Here is a 22,244-nt window from a genome sequence, read left to right as displayed (position 1 = left end):
TTTATTCGTGAACAAATACATTTATATAATATGGAATGCAATCTTTTGCAAACCGTGGCTATAATGTTCATGAATTGATTCGAGTGAATCAAAATCAATTTTGCTTCAATTGTGTCTTGTATACTTTTATGATGATATAAACAATTGAACAACTCTATAACTATTTCCATTTGAGTCATTTGAACTAGTTGTGATAAAGATGAAAAAGGTTGAAATGAAAGTGTTCATATGGCTAACTTCGGTTAACTATTGTTAAGCCAACCAAGTGTACACGTTTAGGTACGGTTACCCATATATAAATGAAGGCACATTTCATTTGTGTATAACAAGCTAAGTTCGATCTAACAGTTGAAAGATATTAGCTTGACTCTAATCAGGTTTTCATCTAACGGTGAATATTGAATGTTTTGTTACCAAGGTAACATTGGTTGCAAACCCTGATTTGAAGACTATATAAGGGAGAACTCTAGCAACTGGGAAACCTAATCCCCACACCTCTTGTGTGATACTAGTTGCGACTAGAGTCGATTCTCCTTTAACCTAGGTTTTTTCTAAAACCATTATAGGTTAACGACTTGAAGACTTTATTGGGATTATGAAGCCAGGGCCAACTATTTTCTTTGTAGTTGCGCGTTCTGATATTACTTTGTTATATTGTATTGAGTACTATCTTCTCTAATATTTGCTCGAGTTTCAATCTCCGATAGGTAAGATAAAAAGTAGTCACAAACATCTTCGTCTCATCGTTTGCGATTCCACAATATCTTGTTTCGCTACCATACGATAGCTCCTAAGAAGGTAAAAGCATCATCAGCATTTTTACTAGTGAACTCACCAGCGCACATAGACTCAACCATGGCTTTGGTCGAATAGTCTAAACCATCATAAATAATCTGTACAAGTTTCATATTATCAAATCCATGGTGAGGACACTGAGATAGGAGATCATTGAATCGCTCTAAAAACCTATACAGAGACTCTCCCTCTTGTTGCACACTAGCACTAATTTTCTGCCTAACAGCTGCAGTTTTATGCTTAGGGTAGAATTTCATATAGAAGGCAGCGATAAGTTCCTGCCATGTTTCTATGGATTCAGACAGTAGGTTATTAAGCCAGGTCTTGGCTTTATCTCTCAAGGAAAAGGGAAACATTTTAAGTTTCAAGACTTCATCAGTAAGGTCCTTTATCCTAATTGTCCCACAGATTTCCTCAAAGTCCCTAATATGAAAATAAGGGTTCTCATCATCTTTTCCTAAGAATATAGGGATCATTTGAAGAATACTAGGTTTTATCTCGAAATTAGCCGTAGTGGCTGGCAATTTAATGCATGAAGCTCGGTTGGTCCTAGTTGGGAACATGTAATCTTTCAAGGTTGCCATCGCTGGCACAACAGAAGTACTAGGAGTACTATCCTCACAAAGAGACAGATTCTCAAAACAGAAGTTTCCAAAAACAGGGCTCTCAAAAGAAGAATCTTCGAGCTCCCTGCTTAAATCAGAAGAACTACTAGGTTTTTCGCTAATCAATCGACCTAGAGTATCTCTTTTCCAAGCCCTAACAAAATCGGGCATACACTAAAAAGAATTCAAAAAGAAATAAAAATCCTAACAGGAAGGTTCTAGCAAACACACAGCAGGCTGACTCGACTTTACCACAGCAAACCTAAAGATTTCTAGCAAACAACAAGCATGATGGCTCCACTTAGATTGTTTCTAGACCAGCTTCTAATCCTTCGAAAGGGAATTCGTTACAATTTAAGCAAACCCCTCTGGAATCAATCCGAGTTAAAGCAAGTTGAATCGAGGCGAGGGAAGCTCAGTGGAGCTTTGATACCCAAAACCTCACCGATCCAATGCGGCGCAGTCACGCATTCAACTCGCAGTAACCGTCAAGAACTTCAAGGTGTGCTTAAAAGAGTAACCAATATTTTTCGAATGATTGTCCTGTTAAGCTCGATACCCTATAGGTCTCTTTATAGTCCAAATTTTAGGCTTAGGTTCGCGTTAGGTTTCGTTTTCCTAAGACGGGCAAGAAGGGAGCGGTGATGAAATCCGAACCCCTATCTTATATGGTCCAGTCCTTGCCCTTTACTAGGAATTTAAAAACAGTCCATATTCAAGTCCTCAGCATATATTCACCTTAAGGAGTCCAGTAACCCGCTTGCAGGAGATTCGCGGGTGTTTAGAATTTTACCTCCCGTACCAGACGGGCGAAGAACCGCTGAAGTCGACTCGGGCCACGACTCCTATGTCGTGTGCGAACCCGAGGGGCCGAGACGATATTGTAATCGTCGTCCTTCCCTGCAAACAGTTTATATTTAAGGGTACCCTTCCGTAGGGTTTAAAAATAAAAATAAAAATGTCCCAAAATTAATGTCCAAAGTCCATAAAAAAAACAAAAGAAAAGAAAGTCTAAAAAAAATTACAAAAATAAAAATGTCTCTCTTTTTTTTTTCTCTCTTTTTAACAAAATAAAGAAAATCTTCTTCTTTTCGCTCCTTTAGCTTTGGTTTTCACTCCCAAACTTTAAGTAAATCACCACAAGCTTTGGCAAATTTATCTCTCGCTCCAACTTCAAAAATCTGCAAGAAAACAAAAAAAACCAAAAACGTAAAGAAGAACAAGAATAATAAAAATCTAAAAAAAAAAAAAAATCTAAAAAAAATGCTAACTAAACACAGGTCCCCGGCAGCGGCGCCAAAAATTTGATGGTTTATCAAATAGTGATTGTAGTAGTGGTGGTAAAAAGGGGTCTTTTCAGACTTGTGAAGAAAACAATTTTTTTTAGATTTAAATTAAACAAACAAATAAATAAAATAGTTCAAACCTTTAGAGAAAAACACCAAGACTTGGATTCCACCATTGACCCATTATTTGATAAATTCTAATAATTAATATTCATGCAATTTTTCTTTTAGAGTGATTCTAATATTATGCCTTTTGTAGATTTTTGAAGTAATAAATGTAAACACCAAGCATGAAACATCAAGAGTCTTAAACTAAGCATGCTCCATCAAAATGAATCACAATTATTCAATAAAAATCAATTTTTCAATTAAAATTCCATGCAAATAATCATGTAATAATATTGCAAATAAATAATAAAGTTAGAATTATACCATAAATAAGGACCAATGGCTTCCTCCGTCGCCTTGGCTAATGGGTTTAGCTCCTCATCCCAAAAACACACTCACAAGATAAATTCATGGCTAAAATAGGTGTTCTTATTGATGAATATAAGATGAAAAAGGAATTTGCAACGCTGTAGTAGTGTTACAGCACCACTGTTACAAAAGAGTATGGTAATTTAAGACTGCTGTAAACGATAACTATCTACTGATGTGAAACAACGACAGTGGTATGAAAATAAGTCTGCTGAAGAACGACTGACTCTGCGAGTCTGTTCTTCGTGTTCTTCAGAAGCTTTAATGGCAGCAGCAGCAGCAGCGTTGTCTCCTCTATAATTGCTTCTCTTAGGCTCTCATCGACTCTAAACTCTCTCCTAAAGGTTTCTAAACTTTTCTATGACTTGAACCAACTCTTATATAGTCTTTTAATCCCCAAAAATCTCTACTGAATCCGACTTTTTCTTTTCTTTTTCTTCTCGGCGCTGTTGAGAGAATAATCACCTCTTCAGTGTTTGTACGCGTCTGTTAGCTATAAAATAGGTACCAAACTCTTCTTAAGACGTGAACAAGACTAAATACATTAATTTCCAGCGTCAAACTCTCCCAAATATCTCTCACAAATCTTTGAAACTTGAACAGAAAGTACGTGTCCTGTTTGAACTTTGATTACTTCTCCCGGCCATTCCAGCCCAAGTGGTTGGGTCCAATTGATTGTATCAGGCCTGATTAGTCATGCAGAGTCCATACGTACCAAATACAGCAATTGAATCTCCTAAAATCACGTCCAAAATTCGATCTTCAAATCTGCCAGACGCTGCATGCATTTTCCCGCCATTTTTTTAATTCAAAACGTGAAGAAGGTGGGTGCCCTTATCCTGTGATGTTCTCCCTTTAGCAGCTGCCTGGAAATAGGTCACCCCTTAGTAATTAGGTTACCCCTTATCCAAAATCAAGGGTCCGTATAGCAAGTGTCCTCTGAGGCATTTTCCGCACTTTTTTCGGGGTTCCTCCGGGGTATTTCTGGGATACTTCCGGTACACTTCTGAGGCGCTTCCGGTACGTTATCAACGGAGGTCCAGATACCACATTTTTAGCCAAATTCGCCGCAAGAGATTATTTTCCAAAAACACCTACAAATACATAAAATAACCAAATAAGTACAATATCGAGTACTAACAATATATACAAATGAGCTATATTAGACACATAAATGCGTCTATCAAATACCCCCAAACTTATTATTTGCTAGTCCTCGAGCAAATCAAAACTACAAAATAAAATCCTAACTCACTGTCGCAGGCATCGTCGATTGCATTTAGCGTATGCAATAAGCCTTTAAACCCCTAGGTGGCCCTAGTGGCCGAGTTATAGTCTCGGGTGGGTTTACCAGAGGTGTACCCACAAAACCTGTACTCCAGACCTTAGCTATCTACGCAAAACCTTGGAAGGCACTAAAGAATCTCCTTGGTTGGCATACTTATTGACTACAGGAAGAATTACCCTGATGCGAAATTCCAATTATTGTACACGAGTTTGCACTCAAGCATACTAAAATTCATATAAAGTGACAGAGCTCTACTCAGATAGTTGCACTATGGACATCATATTCGGAGTCAAAACTAATCACATGGATAGATCAAGAAGATGGATATAGAAAACATAGATGGTTTTGATGTTTACTAAGTGAACGACGTTTCCCATATCTGTCTGAAGGCCTCCGCCAAAATGAACCTATCCTAATGGATTGAGATACTAGTCTGACTAATATCAACACACTGACATATACAAGGGTACCAGTGGTCGATAACCTAACTCTAGGTCAACACAACTGGCATATACAAGGGTACCAGTGGTCGACTTTATTGAATTTATTCCTTTTGGTCAAATGGTCTGGTCTCAATTTCTTTCTTTCTTTTTTTTTCAACTTTTTTTCAACTTTTTTTCAACTTTTTTTTTTTTCATGGTATCTCAATCACTCTAATTCACCCTAGCATTGGTAACAACTTGAATCGTGGGCCCCACGTATCACTTAGAGAAACATAGTTTAAAAACAAAATAAAATAAAAATAGAAGTGAAAAGGACTCAACGAGATATGGTGAAACTATCATGTTATTTCTAACACCTGAGCTCTGTGCTTTTATGAATAGACTCTTTAGATGTTTCCATCTAATCAGATTGGTTCCTCAAACTCCTACAATCAAAATGCTTCCATCCACTTAGATTAGTTAGTGCAATCCTCAATAGGCATAAATTTCTAGGCTCTGGAGTTTATTTATTTATTGCAACTAAAAGCTAACAAAAAGTTTCTTCCCCACCCCCAAACTTAAATCTAACATTGTCCTCAATGTTTCTCATGAAAGAACAGTACCAAGAATATAAGTAACATGAGGAAATAGTAAAGAGAGAGTTCGGAAAGATAGTACCTGAGTGAAGTGAAACCAAAAACTGAATATAGAAATTATACAACATACAAATCACCTCGATGGTCAATCAATGGTAAACAGGGTCCTCCAGAGGGACCTCCTCAACATCACTTGTAGGAAAAGGCTCTAAAAAGGGCTTCAATCGCTGACCGTTAACCTTTGAAGAACTACTACCATCCAGTGTCTCGATTTCAACAGCTCCATGAGGAAAAACAGTACGGACCACAAAAGGACCGGTCCACCGAGAGCGCAGTTCCCCGGCAGCGGCGCCAAAAATTTGATAGTTTTCAAATAGTGATTGTAGATAGTGGTAAAAGGGGTTCTTTTCGAACTTGTGAAGGTAACCTTTTTTTTTTTTTGATTTAATAAAAATAAAGCAAATTAATTTTCAAAGAGTGATGTCAAGATTTAAAATGGACTAAGGCTCCGGATTCTCTATTACTTCAAGTTGATTGGTTACAAAAATATTTCATAATTATTATCTAGCTCTTTTTCCATTAAATCACTTATTAATCTATAAGGTGTCCAAATATTAAATTGTAATCCTTAAGCATGATTTATCAAAGAATTAATTCTAAGCATAAAACATCAAACTGATTCACAACTAATTAAGAAAACCATTTTTATCTCTTTTTTTATTGATCCAAGTGAATTAAATAAAATAAATAATTAAGAAATTATAAAAAGAATTTACCAATCAATCATGAGTGAATAGATCCTCCATTGCCTCAATCACCAAGAATTTAGCTGCTCATAATGTTGGAAAACCTCTCAAAATATTTCATTGATGCTCAAAAGTGTTTTACAATGAAGAGAAAGACAAGAAAATGATGTAAAACAGAATTTTGCGACCCACAGAAGGCGTCCAGAATCAACGACAAAGCTTAAGTGCTGTTGTCGTTGAAGAACTACGACCCACAAGTGACAGTCGATGTCACTGTTGATAAACGACGGCTTTGGAGAGTCTGTTCTTCACGTTCTTCCTCCTCGCAGCAGCAGCAGCAACAATCAATGGTATCTTCCTCGTTTCGGCTCTGAACTCTCTCCTCTTTCTCTCTAAACTTTTCTATGACTTGAAACCACTCTTATATAGCCCTCAAATCCCAAATAACTCGTATAAATTCCGACTTTTTCTTCTCTGCGCTGTTGAGAGAATAATCCCTTCTGTTGAGCTTTTTCACGTGTTGTTAGCTATAAAATAGCTACCAAACTCTTCCCTAGACTTGAATAAGACCGTGTACATGTTAATCCATCGTCAAATTCCTCCATAAATCTCTCAAAAATCTTTGAAAGTGCACAACAGGACACGTCTCTCTGTTTTAACTTTGATTGCTTCTCCCGGATATTCTAGCCCAATTAAGCCCATGAAATCATCCATACTAGAATTTTATATCCATATCACGTCCAGCCCAATCAATTTCCGGTGTTTAATCTCCCTAAAACAGCTCCAACAATCGGATCAAAAATCAACAGCGAAATGCATGGCCTTTCCCGCCAAAACCAGTATTTGAAATTTGAAGAAGACCTCCCCCTATCCAGTTCTGGTGTCCCTTTAACAGATGCCTGGAAATGGGTCACCCCTTAGTAATTAGGTTGCCCCTTATCCAATGTGAGAGTCCGTATAGTAGTTTTCTCCCACGAGCGCAAAAACCATTTTTTAGCCAATTTCGCCGTAAAAGCTTATTTCTCCAAAAACACCTACAAATAAATAAAATAACCAAATAAGTATAGAATCGAGCACTAACACTATATACAATTGAGATATATTAGACACATAAATGCGTCTATCAAATACCCCCAAACTTATTATTTGCTAGTCCTCGAGCAAATCAAAACTACAAAATAAAATCCTAACTCACTGTCGCAGGCATCGTCGATTGCATTTAGCGTATGCAATAAGCCTTTAAACCCCTAGGTGGCCCTAGTGGCCGAGTTATAGTCTCGGGTGGGTTTACCAGAGGTGTACCCACAAAACCTGTACTCCAGACCTTAGCTATCTACGCAGAACCTTGGAAGGCACTAAAGAATCTCCTTGGTTGACATACTTATTGACTACAGGAAGAAGTACCCTGATGCGAAATTCCAATTGCTGTACACGAGTTTGCACTCAAGCATACTAAAATTCATATAAAGTGACAGAGCTCTACTCAGATAGTTGCACTATGGACATCATATTCGGAGTCAAAACTAATCACATGGATAGATCAAGAAGATGGATATAGAAAACATAGATGGTTTTGATGTTTACTAAGTGAACGGCGTTTCCCATATCTGTCTGAAGGCCTCCGCCAAAATGAACCTATCCTAATGAATTGAGATACTAGTCTGACTAATATCAACACACTGGCATATACAAGGGTACCAGTGGTCGATAACCTAACTCTAGGTCAACACAACTGGCATATACAAGGGTACCAGTGGTCGACTTTATTGAATTTATTCCTTTTGGTCAAATGGTCTGGTCTCAATTTTTTTTCTTTCTTTTTTTTCTTTTTTTTTTCTTTTTGGTAACTACCATTTTTTTTTCATCCTTTTTTTTTCATCTCTTTTTCTTTTTCAACTCTTTTTTTTTTTCATGGTATCTCAATCACTCTAATTCACCCTAACATTGGTAACAACTTGAATCGTGGGCCCCACCTATCACTTAGAGAAACATAGTTTAAAAACAAAAAAAAATAGAAGTGAAAAGGACTCAACGAGATATGGTGAAACTATCATGTTATTTCTAACACCTGAGCTCTGTGCTTTTATGAATAGACTCTTTAGATGTTGCCATTTAATCAGATTGGTTCCTCAAACTCCTACAATCAAAATGCTTCCATCCACTTAGATTAGTTAGTGCAATCCTCAATAGGCATAAATTTCTAGGCTCTGGAGTTTATTTATTGCAAAAAGGTTACAAAAAGTGTTTCTTCCCCACCCCCAAACTTAAATCTTACATTGTCCTCAATGTTCTAAAGATGAAATTAAAAGCATGAACAAGGAGAAACTATTACCACTGGAGGGAAAAGAAATAAGGAAGGATATTACCGTATCACATGAACGCGGGAGCCTCCCAGTAAATGCTAAATTTATAGTCATTAGCTAGACATCAAATACCTCAAAAAGAATTTTCACCTTCCAAAGTCGTATACCAATAGTCGAAACAATTGTGGGTCCATAAGACCAAATAGAACTGCCACTAATAGGAGACAAATGGTCAAGATCAGAAAAATGAGCAGAAAGAGCACAACCTGATCTAAAGTTTCTCGCAAGACAACTGGATTTATCTGGAGGGCCCACTTGGGCTTCATATGAGTGTCTCGGCAAACAGCTTCATCCGAAAAACGGGTCTCTAATATATGGATTTTTTCCTGGACATTATCAGGAGGATCGGGTTGTGGAGTCTGAATAGACTCATGGAATACCTCACTAGGCTCGAGTCCCAAGTTAGGGACTTCTAATGGGGATAATTGACGATCACAAGAATCATTACTAGCCCCAAACTTAGGGTTTTCACTACTCTCACACAAACCTCTCATTATTGCTTGAATTTCCGGATCTTCCCAGTCCTTAAAATACTCAAGAGATTCTTCTAGTTCTCTACCCCCAAACTTAGAATTTTGGGTGCCTCTACAATGACTAGTCACAATGTTCCTAATTTCTAGACCATCGGGTTCTTGAAAAAGGTCAATTGATTTCTCTAAGTCATAATCAGGTGGTTCATCCTCAGCTTGCTTCATATCTTCTATGGTCCACTCTAAGGCTTCCTTATTTTCTTGAAGCACGGTCTCTGGCCTACTTTCCTGATCACTATCCAAATCGGAAGCTATAATCACAGGGAAAGACTCGGGTGGGCCTAAAAATGTATAATTAGACTCCAACTCATGAGGCTCTTTTAAATAAGGTATTAAGATAGACTCGGAAGCTAGTAATGGTTCGAACCTATTTTTCCATATATCAATATCTAACATAGGAACAGAATCCAACAGAGCATTAACTTGTTCAATGTTACTATTATCGTCGAAATCCAGGATAAAATGGGATAAACAACTCTCCAATGTATTTTCCGATACGATGTTTGGTAATGACTCCTGAACTAAGGTTCCTATCATGTTCACCTCTTCAATACATGTGCTATCTAGCTCAGAATGTAGCTTGTTTACATTAAAAATATTCAGCTCAATAGTCATATTACCAAAAGATAGATTCATGATACCATTTCGACAGTTTATGATCGCATTAGACGTAGCTAAGAATGGGCGACCTAAAATCACAGGTATTTGGTTCTCTGGGTCGGGGACAGGTTGGGTATCTAGGACCACGAAATCCACTGGATAAATAAACTTTTCGACCTCAATAAGAACATCCTCGATCACACCACGTGGGATTTTAACGGACCTATCAGCTAACTGGAGTGTTATCTGGGTAGGTTTCATCTCACCAAGTCCTAGCTTGAGGTACACATGGTATGGCAGTAAGTTCACACTGGCTCCTAAGTCAAGCAACGCTTTCTCAACACGATACTTACCTATTGTACAAGAAATGGTAGGGGACCCTGGGTCTTTATACTTAGGAGTAGTGGTATTCTGAATAATAGAACTCACATGACTAGCTATGAAGGCTTTCTTATGGACACTGAGCTTACGCTTTCGCGTACACAAGTCCTTAAGGAACTTGGCATAAGAGGGAATCTGTCTAATTGCATCTAATAATGGAAGGTTGATATTAACCTGCTTAAAAACCTCCAATATATCATTAAAGTTGGACTCCCTCTTAGTCGGAACTAGCAGCTGGGGAAACGGGGCTCTGGGAACAAAGTGAGGCTCAACAGGACTCTCATTGGTCTCTTTGGAGACTCTATCAGTCTCCTCATTTTCTGGCTCAGCAGGGTGAACTACAGCATGTTCACTATCAGGTATGGCGACCTTGTTGTCAACTTTCTTTCCACTTCTTAGGGTTGTGACAGCATTCACATGATTGTACGATTTCTCTCCTCTAGGGGTTAGGATCAGTATGACTAGGGAACCTTCCATTTTCTCTCTCACTTATAAACTTAGCTATTTGTCCTACTTGAAGTTCTAATTTGGAAAGACTCTGAGAATTATTCTTCAACTCTTTCCTAGTTTCTTGTTGAAAGCTAAGGTGGTTCTTTGATAGCATTTCATGGTTATTTGCTAACATAGTGAGAGTTTCTTCTAAGGTAGAGATCTTTTTCTCAGAAGTGTTCTGAAACTGGGTTTGACCTGAAGAATTCTTAAAACCAAAACCTGGGGGAGGCTGAGAGTTGCTAGACTGGCCTTGACTCTGGCCCTTAGACCAAGAGAAATTAGGATGGTTTCTCCAACCAGGGTTGTAGGTTTCTGAGTATGGGTCAAACTTCTGACTGTTCTCAAACCTAGAGTTGTTATAGACGGCATGGTCTTGTTCTTCACTAACTTGACCTTCCCAAAATGAATTATCGGGCTCTATTCCACAACTAGAGACTTGAGAGGCTCTATTAGGTTCAACAAGGGACCTATTTTTAGACTGACCCATTTCTAAAGCTTCTAACCTTCTGGATAAAGCAGCAAACTTAGCATCTGACGCAAAACTCGTATCTACCATATTGGTGCTACTTCTATTGACCAAGAGTCTTTTAGGGGGTTCAACACAAGATTCCCACTGTTGGGATCTTTCAGCGATAGCTCCTAAGAAGGTAAAAGCATCATCAGCATTTTTACTAGTGAACTCACTAGCGCACATAGACTCAACCATGGCTTTGGTCGAATAGTCTAAACCATCATAAATAATCTGTACAAGTTTCATATTATCAAATCCATGGTGAGGACACTGAGATAGGAGATCATTGAATCGCTCTAAAAACCTATACAGAGACTCTCCCTCTTGTTGCACACTAGCACTAATTTTCTGCCTAACAGCTGCAGTTTTATGCTTAGGGTAGAATTTCATATAGAAGGCAGCGATAAGTTCCTGCCATGTTTCTATGGATTCAGACAGTAGGTTATTAAGCCAGGTCTTGGCTTTATCTCTCAAGGAAAAGGGAAAAATTTTAAGTTTCAAGACTTCATCAGTAAGGTCCTTTATCCTAATTGTCCCACAGATTTCCTCAAAGTCCCTAATATGAAAATAAGGGTTCTCATCATCTTTTCCTAAGAATATAGGGATCATTTGAAGAATACTAGGTTTTATCTCGAAATTAGCCGTAGTGGCTGGCAATTTAATGCATGAAGCTCGGTTGGTCCTAGTTGGGAACATGTAATCTTTCAAGGTTGCCATCGCTGGCACAACAGAAGTACTAGGGGTACTATCCTCACAAAGAGACAGATTCTCAAAACAGAAGTTTCCAAAAACAGGGCTCTCAAAAGAAGAATCTTCGAGCTCCCTGCTTAAATCAGAAGAACTACTAGGTTTTTCGCTAATCAATCGACCTAGAGTATCTCTTTTCCAAGCCCTAACAAAATCGGGCATACACTAAAAAGAATTCAAAAAGAAATAAAAATCCTAACAGGAAGGTTCTAGCAAACACACAGCAGGCTGACTCGACTTTACCACAACAAACCTAAAGATTTCTAGCAAACAACAAGCATGATGGCTACACTTAGATTGTTTCTAGACCAGCTTCTAATCCTTCGAAAGGGAATTCATTACAATTTAAGCAAACCCCTCTGGAATCAATCCGAGTTAAAGCAAGTTGAATCGAGGCGAGGGAAGCTCAGTGGAGCTTTGATACCCAAAACCTCACCGATCCAATGCGGCGCAGTCACGCATTCAACTCGCAGTAACCGTCAAGAACTTCAAGGTGTGCTTAAAAGAGTAACCAATATTTTTCGAATGATTGTCCTGTTTAGATCGATACCCTATAGGTCTCTTTATAGTCCAAATTTTAGGCTTAGGTTCGCTTTAGGTTTCGTTTTCCTAAGACGGGCAAGAAGGGAGCGGTGATGAAATCCGAACCCCTATCTTATATGGTCCAGTCCTTGCCCTTTACTAGGAATTTAAAAACAGTCCATATTCAAGTCCTCAGCATATATTCACCTTAAGGAGTCCAGTAACCCGCTTGCAGGAGATTCGCGGGTGTTTAGAATTTTACCTCCCGTACCAGACGGGCGAAGAACCGCTGAAGTCGACTCGGGCCACGACTCCTATGTCGTGTGCGAACCCGAGGGGCCGAGACGATATTGTAATCGTCGTCCTTCCCTGCAAACAGTTTATATTTAAGGGTACCCTTCCGTAGGGTTTAAAAATAAAAATAAAAATGTCCCAAAATTAATGTCCAAAGTCCATAAAAAAAACAAAAGAAAAGAAAGTCTAAAAAAAATTACAAAAATAAAAATGTCTCTCTTTTTTTTTCTCTCTTTTTAACAAAATAAAGAAAATCTTCTTCTTTTCGCTCCTTTAGCTTTGGTTTTCACTCCCAAACTTTAAGTAAATCACCACAAGCTTTGGCAAATTTATCTCTCGCTCCAACTTCAAAAATCTGCAAGAAAACAAAAAAAACCAAAAACGTAAAGAAGAACAAGAATAATAAAAATCTAAAAAAAAAAAATCTAAAAAAAATGCTAACTAAACACAGGTCCCCGGCAGCGGCGCCAAAAATTTGATGGTTTATCAAAAGTGATTGTAGTAGTGGTAAAAACTGGGTCTTTTCAGACTTGTGAAGAAAACAATTTTTATAGATTTAAATTAAACAGGCAACTAAATAAAATAATTCAAAGTTTTGGAGAAAAACACCAAGACTAGGATTCCACCAATGACCATTTTAATAGTAAACTCTAAATAGTTCTTATGCAATTTTATCTTTAAAATCAATTCTAATATTTGCCTCAAATAAGTTTTTGAAGTAATAATTGTAATTAAAAAGTATAAAACATCAAAAGTTACTAAAAACCAGCATGCTTCATCAAGTCAATTCACAATTACTCAATAAAAACTATTAATTCAATTTTAATTCGTGCAAATAATCAAATAATAATATTGCAAATAAATATAAAAATTAGAATTATACCAATAAATTACCAATGGCTTCCTCCGTCGTCTCGGCTAATGGGTTTAGCTCCTCATCCCAAAAACACACTCACAAGATAAATTCATGGCTAAAATAGATGTTTTTATTGATGATTATATGATGAAATAGGAATTAGCAACGCTGTAGTGGTGTTACAGCACCACTGTTACAAAAGAGTATGGTAATTTAAGACTGCTGTAAACGATAACTATCTACTGCTGTGAAACAACGACAGTGGTATGAAAATAAGTCTGCTGAAGAACGACTGACTCTGCGAGTCTGTTCTTCGTGTTCTTCAGAAGCTTTAATGGCAGCAGCAGCAGCAGCGTTGTCTCCTCTATAATTGCTTCTCCTAGGCTCTCATCGACTCTAAACTCTCTCCTAAAGGTTTCTAACCCTTCTATGACTTGAACCCTCTCTTATATAGTCTTTTAATCCCCAAAAATCTCTACTGAATCCGACTTTTTCTTTTCTTTTTCTTCTCGGCGCTGTTGAGAGAATAATCACCTCTTCAGTGTTTGTACGCGTCTGTTAGCTATAAAATAGGTACCAAACTCTTCTTAAGACGTGAACAAGACTAAATACATTAATTTCCAGCGTCAAACTCTCCCAAATATCTCTCACAAATCTTTGAAACTTGAACAGAGAGTACGTGTCCTGTTTGAACTTTGATTACGTCTCCCGGCCATTCCAGCCCAATTGGTTGGGTCCAATTGATTGTATCAGGCCTGTTTAGTCATGCAGAGTCCATACGTACCAAATACAGCAATTGAATCTCCTAAAATCACGTCCAAAATTCGATCTTCAAATCTGCCAGACGCTGCATGCATTTTCCCGCCATTTTTTTAATTCAAAACGTGAAGAAGGTGGGTGCCCTTATCCTGTGCTGTTCTCCCTTTAGCAGCTGCCTGGAAATAGGTCACCCCTTAGTAATTAGGTTACCCCTTATCCAAAATCAAGGGTCCGTATAGCAAGTGTCCTCTGAGGCATTTTCCGCACTTTTTTCGGGGTTCCTCCGGGGTATTTCTGGGATACTTCCGGTACACTTCTGAGGCGCTTCCGGTACGTTATCAACGGAGGTCCAGATACCACATTTTTAGCCAAATTCGCCGCAAGAGATTATTTTCCAAAAACACCTACAAATACATAAAATAACCAAATAAGTACAATATCGAGTACTAACAATATATACAAATGAGCTATATTAGACACATAAATGCGTCTATCATCCAACCTTTGGTTATTGATATAAATTGATTGACACTTGAACATTAGTCTTTGGTGTCGTCCAAGTTATTTCTCTTATTAATCCGGCTCACAGATTTCTATCTGTTCGACTGCAGATTGATTTGAGAAATTGAGATATAATTTTTGGATGCATTTTCCTTGATTGAATCTGACTGTCTAATTGATTCTCTTGGAAATATATTGGAGTTAGTCCATACAGATTGCCTAAACAAAATATTAGGTGTGGTTGTTAGACCCTTGACTTTTCAAGTGGCACTCCTAACATGCATAAGTATGAGCCCCAGAAAAAACCTTTCAGCTGAAATAGGTGGTACAAAATATACCCTACCAATGACCCTTTGTTCTTCTTCTCTGCCATTTCATGGTTTCTTTATCCCATTTGTAATGTTCAGGAAACTTCCGATACAATAATTTCCTAGCCATAGGATCACATGCATTTGTAACAAAATACTCAGTCAACATCGTTTTGGAATTCCTTTCATTTGCCAAGGATGTTAGAGCATAACTCGGTTGAACCCACCAAGCGTTGGTATGTCAAGTTTGGTTGTCATATTTTAGTGAATCAAAACTCAATTAAAGAGTCGCTTGATTATGTACCAGAGACAACTTCATATAGGTTAGGCTAGAAAGATTAGGATAATGAGACATACAAGTATTACTCGAAGACTTGAAGAATGTGAAGAAGTAACAAGCTACATCGACGACATCATCCTTCCTCTTGAGGTTAGTAATATTTTGACTTGAACTGTTTCATTCCCAACGTATCTTTCAAGTTGTGCTATATTGAAAACATAACTGCGAAGCTGTGAATGATTATACTCTAGTAGACATAGTATTAAGGAATTACAATACGAAGTATAACGCTTATCTTTTGAACTTCGTATATAAGACATCAACATAATCGTATGAATGCTATTGTGATCATGTGTATGGGTATGGGTGAAGATTTCGTCCTAGGAAACAATGTTTATATTCGTTTAAAGGAAGTACATTCATAAACTTGTTTTGTGAATCGAAAAGGAAATCGCTAGGCTTATTGGTATTGTTATTCATTGCATATCTTTGGATTACCAATATGTGTGATTAGTACAACCGATCATAATTTATTATGTATCTTGGTAAAACTATTCATAGTTCCTGACTTATGTATTGGTATGACTTTTATTAGCGCAACCGATCCTAAGTACTCACCTAAGATGGTACGATCGATATTTGTAATTGGTATGACCGATCACAAAAGAGTTGTAATTGATCCTTGTAATTGGTGTAACCGGTCCTGGTAATTGGTGTCACCGATCCTGGTAACTGGTGTGACCAATCACAAGTAATACCATGAGAATATGGTAACCGGTCCTGGTAACTGATGTAACCGATCCTGGTAACTGATGTAACCGGTCCCAGTAACCATATCAAGGTAAAACGATCCTTGTGTTTGGTAGAACCGTAAACCCATGATTAGTGTATTGATATTTGATCAATCACATAGTTCTTGGAAATCAGATGAACCGGTTCTAAACTTGTTTGGAAGTGTGGTATAATCGGTTCCAAGATTGTAAATATGAAAAAGGATTTACAAAGAATTAAGATGTTGACATACTTTGGACATGATCAGTAACTCTTATCTTTTATTGTTCAAAGATATTCCTTAATAACTCAAAGAGATCACGTACTGAAATAAGTTGAGAATCCTTTAATTAAGGTTGTTAATTTTATATGCTTTTAATTACCAGCAATTAAAATGCATATCTATGGAAAATAAAAATTGGTAATGTGCATTTACTAATTGGAGATTTTCTAGTAGGATTTTGGTTAATTTTGGACAGAGCATTTCTAGGAATCATGAAAACTGATTTGGGAATTTATTGCATATCTTAAGAATATTCGGTTTTGGAAATTCCTTGGTGTCTAAACTTCTTTGGTATATAAATATCCAAGTTTGCATTTCGAGCAAACTATCCTAAGAGACAGTAAAACTACCTTGTTGTGTTGTTACTGGTGAAGCCGTCTATTCGGAGAGTAAAGTACCCTAATTAGGCGAAATCTCTTACGACCGCTCGTTTAAAGACTTATGTGCGATCAAGAATCTCCATGAGTACCGTTGGTGGGAAACTAGATAATTGCAGTGTTATTAGTTTTCGATTTGATCTGATTGACTAACGGTTGTTGAACTTTGATTGCACCTAGTTTGTTTATTCTTGAGAACCTTCTCTTCTGATATAAGATTCACTCAAACTAGATCGAAGTGTCGACGGGATTCTTAGAACTGTTTGTAGATCTAAAGACATCTTGTGATAATCCATTGTTAACAGACTCCGTTCTGTGTGCGATTGATCTCAAAAGATTCAAGTTGTTGTGTGCAGGTGTTTATTGAAGATTTAAGAATATTTGAAGACAAAGAAGATTTCTTATTGGTTTCATAATCTTTGGTGTGCACAAAACTTGATCGTCTGGGATCCAACTATAATCGGTTTATCCTTGATAGATTTGATTAATTAGTTGCATAGATCGGCATCACTATATAATATCTTGGTAGATCCTACATTTGATTGCAAAATATAAACTCTGCTACTTTGGTAGTTGTTGGATAGATAGATCTGAACCCGACAAAGGAGTTTATTGGATTAAACAGAAGAGCCTTTGTCTAACTCATATCACTGAGTTGTTGCCGAACAGATTTGTTATTCCTTTACTGTTTGAAATACGAACCAATGGAATTCTTCCAGTGCGTGCACTTATTGAATGTCGGAAGCGCAGGGATACTGCAGAAACTAGGTGAACTATAGGTTTAGTTGCTTGGTCTCAACTATCCGAAGTTAGTGTTGATTTTGTATAGCGGGTTAATTCTGAGAGTATTCAATTCTGGACTAGGTTCGGGGGTTTTTCTGCATTTGCAGTTTCCTCGTTAACAAAATCTTGTTGTTCCATTTACTTTATATTTCCGCATTGTAATTGTTTTATTATGATTTAAAGTAAATTGCACAAACGTTAACTCCGTATTACTTGATTGTTATCCTATAGAGTTTGGTTAAGTCCGAACCTATTATAAAGTAATCACACTTAGATTGTTTGACTCCGAATATGATGTCCATAGTGCAACTATATGAGTAGAGCTCTGTCACTTTATATGAATTTAGTATGCTTGAGTGTAAACTCGTGTACAACAATTGGAATTTCGCATCAGGGTACTTCCTCCTGTAGTCAGTGATTGTAAGCCAACCAAGGATATTCTTTAGTGCCTTCCAAGGTTCGACATATATAGCTAGGGTCTGGAGTATTGGTTTTGTGGGTACACCTCTGGTAAACCCTCCCGAGATTAACTCGGTCACTAGGGACACCTAGTGAGTTAGGATTTTATTTTCCATATTAGTTTTGCTCGAGGACTAGCAAATAATAAGTTTGGGGGTATTTGATAGACACATTTATGTGTCTAATATATCTCATTTGTTTATACTGTTAGTGCTCATTTTTATACTTATTATAGTGTTTTATTTATTTATAGGTGTTTTTGGAAAAATAATCTTTTGAGGCGAAACTGGTTTAAAATGCGGTGTTTGGAGCTCCGTTGATAGCGCACCGGAAGTACCCCATAAGTGCACCAGAAACATCCCAGAAATGTCCTGGAAGAACCCAGAAAAATTACAATTTCCACCCAAAATGACTATTTCAGCCCAAATTGCTAAAGGGACACCCAAACTGGATTAGGGGGACACCATCTTCAACATTTCAAATATTTGAATTTTGGAGGGAAAATGGGTGAATAGTGCTGTCAAATTAGGGTTAGGATTTTGGAGGTCTTATAATGAGACTAAACAGCTAAAAATCATTGGGTGTCTTCCATTGAGCTAAACAGAGATAGTGGTATGATCGAATTCAGTTAGAATTGGCTGGATAATCACCAATTGATCAAAACATCAAGAACAATTTTGGCGGGAAACAAAAAATTCAAATAATGGTTTTGGCGGGAAAATATATTCTCTCCCTGGCAGATTTTCAAATTGATTTTCGATGGATTTGTGGAGAGACTAAATGGATGGAATTAATTGGGTCATATCTATTGAGTATAACAAGATTATTCTGAGCGTTGGAATGAGTTAAATTTGGCTAGAATCCGCTAACTTTCAATCGAGAGTTAAACAGGGGAGATACACTCGAGTTCTCTGTGAGAGGAATTTTTGGGAAGTTTTGTGGACTAAATGGGGAAGATATCTGATCTTCTTAATTGTTTATGCAACTATGGAAGTATTACAGCTCATATGTGCAGGCAGAGGGGATGGAGAAGATCATATCTCGGATGACAGTGAAGAAAATGGAAAAAAATATTTTCCAAGTAATGGAGGATTATGTGGAGTTATTGCGAGTGATTCGTTGCGCCTGTTGGGTATAAAAGGGACCCTTGGGAGCTGATAGAGGGTTATCAAGAGTTTGGGGTCGATCCAGAGCTAGGAGGAGCGAGAAAATGGAACCAGCAGCAAGGTTCACCAGCTGCTGCTGCTGCCATTAAAAAGCTTCAAGAACACGAAGAACGGACACTTAAAGACAGTCGTTCTTCAACAGTTCCAGCAGCGGAAAGGAAGTGTCGTTGTTTACAGTGCTCAGGTTCTATCGTTCATTTACAACAGTTTAGTTATATCGTTTCTTTATGGACGCCTTCTGTGAGTCTTATAATCATTGTTTTATAACTTTTGACTCTTTTAATCATATTTTGAGCATCAAATATATATTTTTAGAACATGATTATTATGAATAGTTAAACCCCATTAGTGGGATGATGGAGGAAACCATTCTTTATGCATGAGTAATTCTATTTAATTCTTTTATGACTATTTGCACTATTATGAGTTGATTTATGATTTTTCTTGATTATTTGTGATTTTATCTGATGATGTATGCTTAGTCTAGGAACTCTTGATGCATAATGCTTATGATTTACATCTAATACTTTAAAAAATCTATTTTTTCGCAAAGAAAAGAGTCGATATTTGTTATCATTATAAGCTATAATTGTCTAGAATTAATAGTTGATTCGCATGAGTATAAGAATTGGTGGAATCCTGAGTCCTAGTATCTCTTGATCCTATGACAAATTTTGTATATATTTTTGTTTTAAAAATCTTTTCAAGTCCGAGAAACGAATTCTTATTTACCGCAAAATTAATACTACATCAATTTAGTATCCATAGACGATCACACAAAGTATGCATACTGATTCGTTGTATTGTCTCGACTCAGTCCATAGACAATCACTTTCGGTAAGAGGACTTATAGGTGGAAAAGTTTAAGATTGTGGTGTATTTGGGTACCCTCGACTTTTCAAAGACCTCATCAACTGCTTGATGCTCGTATAATATGACACTATTTTGTTTGGAAAGATGCAACTACAATCGTTGAATTGATGGACATATCTTGTTCATTGCAAACCTATATATTCTCTACATTGCCTCTTGAGAACACACCCATCTTGCATTGATATAACGTGCTACCTCTTCATTCTCAGATTATGGCTGCACTCGAAAGAAAATACAATCTGGGCCCTTGTAGACATACTTGTAAAGATACTTCACACTTTGTACACTGGAAAAAATTTGTACATTGATGTGACAATCGTATTTCTGAAGAAGCCAAGGATTGTAAGGCACCACAAATCTGTTATCCGTTATGAATTTATTATGCATTGGTATATTATTTCCATTATTTATCCTTTGGTAAACTGGGTATGCATCCTTGCCTTGCACGGTACATTCAGATAACTGTTCCGGAAACTCTCTCTTGCACTTTCCTTCCCTCATGCACTTGCTGCCACACAGACCATAAATTATCCATTTTTTCACACACTTTGTTAGAGCATAGCTCGGTAGAACCCGCCAAGCGTTGGTATGTCAAGTTTGTTTGTCATATTTAGTGAATCAAAATTCATTTAAAGAATCGCTTGATTATGTACTAGAGTCAACTTCATATAGGTTAGCTTGAAAGTATTAGGATATGAGACATTAAAAGTATTGCGAAGACTTGAAGAAGTGAAGAATTAAGGAGCTACAACGACAACATCATCCTTCCACTTGAGGTTAGTGATATTTGACTTGAACTGTTTCATTCCCTAACGTATCTTTCAAGTCGTGCATATTGAAAACATAACTGCGAAGCATGAATGATTACACTCTCGTTATAGTAGTATTAAGGAATACAATACGAAGTATAATGCTTATCTTTTGAACTTCGTATATAAGACATCGACATAATCGTTTGAATGCTATTGTGATTATGTATGGGTATGAGGTGAAGATTTCATCCTAAGAAACAATGTTTTACATTATTTTAAAGGAAGTAAATTCATGAACTTGTTTCGTGAACCGAAAGGGAAATCGCTAGGCTTATTGGTATTGTTATTCATTGCATATCTTTTGAACTACCAGTATGTGTGATTAGTATAACCGCTCATGACTTGTTTATGTTCTTGGTAAAACTATTCACAATGCCTGACTTTTGTATTGGTATGACTTTTATTAGTGAAACCGATCTTAAGTAATCACCTGAGATGGTATGATCGATTTAGTGTTATTGGTATGACCAACTCTAGGCAAAACGAAACCGATCCTATGAAGAGGTGCAACCGATCACAAAAGGGGAATCGATCCTTGTAAGAGGTGCAACAGTTTTTAGTAGATGGGAGAACCGATCCTATGAACATGTGCAACAAGTTTTTAGTGAAAGGGGAACCGATCCTATGGACATGTGCAGCAAATACAAGTAGTTACCATGAGTATGTGCGAACCGATACTAGTACCTAGACAACCGAATTTTTGGAAAGCTAGTGTGACTATGCACAATACTCACATGGAGGTAGAACCGAAACTTATTTTGGTAGAACCGTGAAACCCATGATTTGTGATTGATTGTTCTTAATCAATCACATAGTTCTTGAAAGTCAGATGAACCAATTCTAAACTCGTTTGGAAGTATGGCAAGTCGGTTTCATGTTTGTAAGTATGAAAGAGGACTTACAAAGTAAAGATGTCGACATACTTTGAACATGTGCAGTAACGCTTATCTTTTATTGTTCAAAGATATTCCTTAATAGCTAAAGGAAAATCCCGGATCGAAAAATAAGTTGAGAATCTTTTAGTTAAAGTTTTTAATTTTATTTTTGGAAAATGAAAATTGGTAATGTGCATTTACTAATTGGAGATTTTCTAATAGATTTTCAGTCAATGTTTCGAAAAAGCATTTCCAGGAATTATGGAAACCGAATATGGAATATATTGCATATCTTGAGAATATTTTCGGTTTTGGAAATTCCTTGGTGTCCAAACTTCCTTGGTCTATAAATATCAAAGTTTGCATTTCTAGCAAACTAATCCTCAGAGCCAGCAAAACTACCTAGTTGGGTTGTTACTGGTGGAACCGCTTATTCGGAGAGGAAAGTAACCTAATTAGGCGAAATCTCTTAAAGCCTCTCAGTTT

Source organism: Papaver somniferum, chromosome 1, assembly GCF_003573695.1.
Source record: "Papaver somniferum cultivar HN1 chromosome 1, ASM357369v1, whole genome shotgun sequence".
Taxonomy (NCBI): domain Eukaryota; kingdom Viridiplantae; phylum Streptophyta; class Magnoliopsida; order Ranunculales; family Papaveraceae; genus Papaver; species Papaver somniferum.
This window is presented reverse-complemented; position numbering follows the sequence as displayed.